This window comes from Rhinopithecus bieti, unplaced genomic scaffold, assembly GCF_001698545.2.
Source record: "Rhinopithecus bieti isolate Rb0 unplaced genomic scaffold, ASM169854v2 scaffold_71, whole genome shotgun sequence".
Lineage (NCBI taxonomy): Eukaryota > Metazoa > Chordata > Mammalia > Primates > Cercopithecidae > Rhinopithecus > Rhinopithecus bieti.
This window is the reverse complement of record NW_016803101.1, coordinates 877,235-883,455: the sequence shown is the minus strand read 5'-3', so window position 1 is coordinate 883,455 and position 6,221 is coordinate 877,235. Positions and strand designations below refer to the sequence as shown.

The following is a 6,221-nucleotide window of genomic DNA, read 5'->3' as shown; positions in this document are numbered from 1 at the left end:
CCCTTCCCCCTTGCGCTTCCAGGTGAGGCGATGCCTCGCCCTGCTTCAGCTCTCGCTGGTCAGGCTGCAGCAGCTGACCAGCACCGATTGTCCGGTGCTCCCTAGTGAGATGACCCCAGTACCTCAGTTGAAAATGCAGAAATCACCGGTCTTCTGTGTCGCTCGCGCTGGGAGTTGGAGACTGGAGCTGTTCCTATTCGGCCATCTTGCTCCGCCCCCCTATTAACCACTTTCTTATCAGAATATAAATTTAAGATAAATTGACAATGCTGAATACTGGTGAGAATCTGAAGTGACAGGAATTCTTACATGCCATTAGCAGGCATGGAACCTGATGCTATGCTTTGAAAAATTGTTTTTGTGGCATCTACTAAAGCTAACATGTGCATAGTCTCTGATACAACCATTCTCCTAGATATATACACAAAGAGATCTGCGTATAACGGCATCAAAAGTCACACACAAGAATATTCATAGCAGTGCTATTCCTACTAGCCAGAGCCTAGAAGCAACACAAATGTCTATCAACAGAAGAAAGGTGTTCATTATGACATATATATAATGGAATACTATATAGCACTGAGAATGCACAAACTACCACTATGTGCAACAGTATGGATAAAAATTATAATGTTGAGTGAAGGAAGAAATAAAAAATATTGTATGACTCTATGGACCTTCAATGACAGACAAAACCAATCTATACTGATGGCTGTCCAAAGACGGGTCACTCTTGGAAAGTGGGAGTCAAGATGGTAGCCTTACAGAAATGGCATTATTCCATGGCCAGGTCCAAATGGTGGTCACGTGGGTGTGTTCACTCTGAAAAATTAATCGAACTATACACTAATGCTAGGTTTCTTAGATATACTTCAAATTATGAAGTTTACCAAAACAACCACAAGAGCAAAAACCCTTTACCAGAGGATCTGTATGAATTCATTTGAGGCTTAGCATTCATTTTTGGAGGCTGTTTTGTGTCTTTGTAGTTCTGGGGCTGTCTGCCTTCATAGTTGCCATTGCTTCTGTCTGTTGACATGGTTCTGTCACTTTATTTTATTCAGCCCTTTGCTTTCAATCTAAACTTGATATATTCATCCTGATCCTTCATCTAGTTGTTCTGCCCTTGGAGCGAATTTCTCCTTTTCAACTTCTGTTTCAACATTTCATGGCTGGGTGTGTTGGCTCACAGCTGGGCGTGGTGGCTCACGCCTGTAATCCCAGCACTTTGGGAGGCCAAAGCGGGTGGATCATTTGAGGTCAGGAGTTTGAAACTAGCCTGGCCAACATGGTGAAACCCTGTCTCTACTAAAAATACAAAAAAATTAGCTGGGTGTGATGGTGGGTACCTATAATCCCAGCTACTCAGGAGGCTGAGGCAAGAGAATCGCTTGAGTTCAGGAGGCAGAGTTTGCAAGTAGGCAGAGATCGCGCCATCGCACTCCAGCCTGGGTGACAGAGAGAGAGACTCCATCTCAAACAAACAAACAAACAAACAAAAACAGTAATAACAACCACCACCAAAATCACATTTCACTAATAATGTCCCATGTCAGGTAGTTCTACTTCTTCTGTATATTTTGTTAATGGCCTTGGTTTAATTTTATTGCTTAAATGTTCACTCTTTCCTTGTTTAATTTTTTTCTGTTTTGGCCTAATGATTTTTATGTTCTTTTTATCAATAATTTCATAATTACTATTACATTATCTGCTTGGCAATCTTTTTTTCCTTCCCAATATCACGACTTTTAAACAGAGCTTTCTCCTCTACTTTTCTGTCTAATGGGGTAGGAGTGTGAGGTGTGGAATAGGAACTCTCTCATTCTTCACCCTTTATATCCAGCAGAAAGAGCCAGGCGATCCGACATGCAGTAGGAAAGGGCGAAAACGAAGATTCACAAATGATAACTAATACAAGTGCTTCCCAGTTGCCCAAAGTGGTTTAACAGATTACTTTTCTTACAGATTTAGCTAAGAGGCCGTCTGACCTGAGTCCTTTTATGGAACTGTTCGGACTCGCTTTCATTTTTTCTTTTTAGAAATAAATCCTCTCGTCCTCAATCGGAGACACTGAAGAAAGCAGGGAGTTTGTATTTTTTAAATCCATATGAAGGTTTTGGCCAGGAATTTTTCAAACACTAGAATAAATTTTTAATTTGGACTTTGATATCCAGACAAGCCCAGCTCACGTTCTCTTGGGTCTCCTTCCCAAAGACTAGACTTCAAACAGACACTGCTCACTGTCTTAGCAGAAAGACACCACAGCAGCTGCGACGGCTGCGGTCAGCAGAAAATGCTGCACATCCTGCCTGTCTGGGCAGGACCTCCCTTTGCTACACTGCACTGGAAACCAACACATCCTATTCCGTGGTCCTGAAGCAGAAGTCCTCAGAAAAGAAGGAAAGAACATGGAGACCATCAGGGCAGGAAATGCTGGGTTCCCTGCTGAGAGCATTCTCCATAACATGGGATTAAAATACCGAAGGGAAAAAGACAAACACTATTTTATTCCACATTATGATTTGCTTCGTATGCTTTTCTTTTCTTTTTTTTTTTTTTTTTTTTTTGGACAGAGTCTCGCCTCTGTCACCCAGGGCTGGAGTGCATGGCCAGATCTCATGTCACTGGCAAGCTCCGCCTCCCAGGTTCAGCATTCTCGCTGCTCGCCTCCCCAGTAGCTGGGACTCAGGCGGCCGCCACCTCGCCTGGCTAGTTTTTTGTATTTATTAGTAGAATGGGGTTTCACGTGTTAGCCAGATGGTCTCGATCTCCTTGGCTCGTGATCCGCCCGGTCTGCCTTCCCAAGTGCTGGGATTCAGGGCTTGAGGCCACCTGCGCCCGGCCCCCATATGCTTTTCATTTTTGTCTTTGGCGTTTGGATTGTAGAAGAAATAGATGAGTTTCTTACAGATGAGACCCCAGAGAACCTTGGGTTTAACTCTTAGTTTAACTTCCTGAAACTTGACTGACAAAACAGAGACTGGGGAAGATAAGATAAAAAAAAAAAAAAAAAAGAAGTAACTGATTTTCTGTGACAACTATAAAATCAGTTCATTTCCTTTTGGAGACTTAGATGGGAGACTCTAAGTAATTGAAACTTAATACACAGAGTCCCCCAGAAAAGTGGCCACCCTGGGGCTGTTAGCATCATTTCCTGTTAATTGTCACCTGAAATAACCAGTTGTGGAAATGGCACGGGGGCCTGAAGCAAAAGAATGTAGTCTAGCCCGCTCATGGTCCATAATGAAATACAAATGATTTAACAGCGGTACTGACAAGGTTCTCAGAATAAATCATTTCCATTCTCACCACTTCAGATCACTTACTGTAATTGCCCTGAGACAGAATGGGGGAGTTGGCCGTTGGTTACCTAAGCTCTGCGACAATTCCCCCCATTTACCCATGAGGACAAAATGCAGTTCTGACCTAATTTACTTCTCTCTTCCCTAAGGCTGAAGGGCAAGTACTCTCTGTATACCAGGGAAATCTAGAAGTTAAAGGTGGCCAGAATAATTGCAAAGTTTTTCTGAGAATCTTGTACCTGTGTGTTGACTCCGAAGTGGCCTCTTGCAGGCCCGAGTGCTCAAATGAGCTGCTGTGGCTGGGCTTGCCTGGGTTTTCTACCAAATCACATGCCTGGACAGATCTGTAGTTTGAATGTTTGTGTTCCTGCAAAATGCATGTTGAAAATTAATTCCCAATCCAATAGCATTAAGAGGTGGGGCCTTTTGGAGGTGATTAGCCCTCATGAATGGAATTAGTGCCCTTATAAAAAGGGCTTGAGAAAACAAGTTTACCCCACCCACCTCTGCTCTCCCTTCTGCCATGTGAGGACTCAGCACAAGGGGCCATCTCTGAAGCAGAGGCAAGGCCTTGCCAGACACCAAACCTGCTGGCACCTTGATCTTGGACTTCTCTGTCTCTAGAGCTATAAGAGACACATTGCTATTATTTAAAAATGACCTAGTCTGAGGTATTTTGTTGTAGCAGCACAAATGGACTCAGATAAGAGCCAATCATACTCTCCTGTGTATTTCTTCCATTTTCTCCCAATCTTTCATCCCACTGCAATGAGTAAGGTTTGGAACCTCTCTTACTTTTTTGGAGAGGCCAAGTTCCTCTGTGCTCTTGATCAGTAGGGAGTTATGAGTCTCTGTGAACTATGCTTCCCATCTGAGTTAGTCATCCTGTTCTCTTGGCCTCCTCTGCACTTCGGCCATGCCTGCGTATTGGTTTGTCTACCTCCTTTGGGCTGAGAACATCTGGGAATGAGGAACCTGATGTGTCTCATCATTGTATCTCCACCATCTGCCAGAGCACACAGGGAACAGGTATCTGAGGAAAGCAAGGGAGGGGAAGGATGACAGGAAGAAGTCTTGGCCTACTGGCCCAGTTCCCTGGATGTGGTTGCAAATTGATAAGATGCACAGAAACAGAACTTCCAGGGAAGCTTCCTGGAAAATCTTACTCTCAGATGGAAACTCCGATATGAATGCCACCACAGTATTCACAGGATCAGGATGACTGGGCAGCCATCTCCCCCAAGACCTGCCAAGACCATGTCATTTCCTTATCTGATGCTGAGAGTCTTAGCTCTGGTCCTTGATACCCAACACAAGGTGGCCATCCTGGACAAAGCCTGTGTCTAGGCTCTTGCTGGCCCACCTACCATCATTCCACTATGGCCAAGTAATCATTCCCAAAGGACAGATCCTGCCACTGTCCTATTCCAGAATCAGATGCTCATTCCCAGGCCCCGCCTGGCCTTTGAGGCTCTCCAACAGTGCCCGTGGCACCACACAACCCTCCAGACTCCCCAAGCATGCTCAGGCCAATCCTGTCATCCCCAGTGTGCTTAGTCCTAGCTCGGACCTTTCAATGCTTCTGTGCCAATAGGTATTCATCTGTTATTTCAAGAAACCTTTCTGAGGGACCATATCCAGCTCATCTTTCTCACACTTTGTATGTTCTCCTTGCTTGGGTGCCCCATCTGGACCACATCCTGCCCATCCTCCTCCTCCCTATGCATTCCTTCTGTCAATGCATATTTCGAGAACATTACCACGTGCTAGGCCCATACTTTGTGAGACGCGGAGCTGAGATTCAAATCCAGATCTAAACAACTAAAGAGCCCGGCTCTCCATCACAACACTCCACGGCACCACCGGCCCCTGAGGCCTCTTTGACATAGACTTAGCTTCTTTTCTCAGTGAAAAGAGACATCACTTTGACCAGAAAAGCAAGAGTCCCACCAGTTGGGCTGTAGCCCCCAGGATCCATCTCTTCAATAGTTTCCATATACCACTTGTGGAAATAACATCACTGTGTAGGCCTGGGAGACACCTTTCTTGGAGTGCAAGACAGCAGAAGGGCTTCAAGAAGGGAACTGAGATTGGGATAGAAAGAGGAAAGCACTCCTCCCTCTCATCCAGTGCTCCCTCACACACTAAGTGGAGACCCTTCCTTTGGGAAGAAAGGAAGCGAGTAAAGGAGATGGAGGCAGTAGTGAGGAGGGGACTCTGCCAGCCAGAATGATGCATCACCATCCAGAGCCATGGCACAGTGGCTGGACCGAGAAAAGGATAAGGATTTGGACATAGGGGCTGGTACCCTCCTTCCCTTTGTAGCTGGCTGGGCCTGTGGAGAAGGAATCTCTGGACGTGGGCCTGAGGTTTTGAGTTCACTCTTAGTGGGTGACAAAAATGAGATGGTTATTTGTTTTATGGTAATGATCTCCATGCGGCTCCGAACTCTGGGGCTGCAGTCGGCATGCCACACGGCAGGCCTTCCTTCGGGTGTGAAAGGATTTCCTTGGTTTGGTGGGATTCGTTTGTTTTTTAAACGAGGCTGTTTATTTTCTCTTCTTTTAATGTGATGATATTTTTTCAGACTCACAAGGAAGATACATAATGTACAGCCGAATCTACAGTCTCCTATTTTGTCAGCTGCTTGTGTTGATTAAAACTTCAATAAAGATCCTGTGATAAAACAGAGCTATGTTCAAAGGATCTTGTTATGTTTTTAAAGGGCTGAGCTTGGCAGAAAACATGTAGAGTATAGCTTTGCTACCTTGGTATTTTCCCCCTTTTCCAGGTTAGAGAGGGAGAAGTGGAGGAGACACATACAGTGATTTCTAGTACCTGTGGGATCGTTAGACAGCACGTGTTTAACAAAGTCCCAAATAATAAGCAGGGTCCAACTTAAATGCATGAAAATTGTTT

At 44.9% G+C, this 6,221-nt stretch overlaps 1 long non-coding RNA gene across 1 annotated transcript in view; it reads left to right on the top strand.

Annotated features, from left to right (window-relative positions):
• The window catches only part of LINC03041 (long intergenic non-protein coding RNA 3041), a 53,418-nt gene extending 47,425 nt beyond the window's left edge, over window positions 1-5,993 (top strand). The window contains exon 4 of the long non-coding RNA XR_014485118.1: window positions 5,890-5,993. This is a non-coding gene — a long non-coding RNA (long intergenic non-protein coding RNA 3041). The remainder of the gene's footprint in view (window positions 1-5,889) is intronic.
• Window positions 5,994-6,221: the final 228 nt, after the last annotated feature.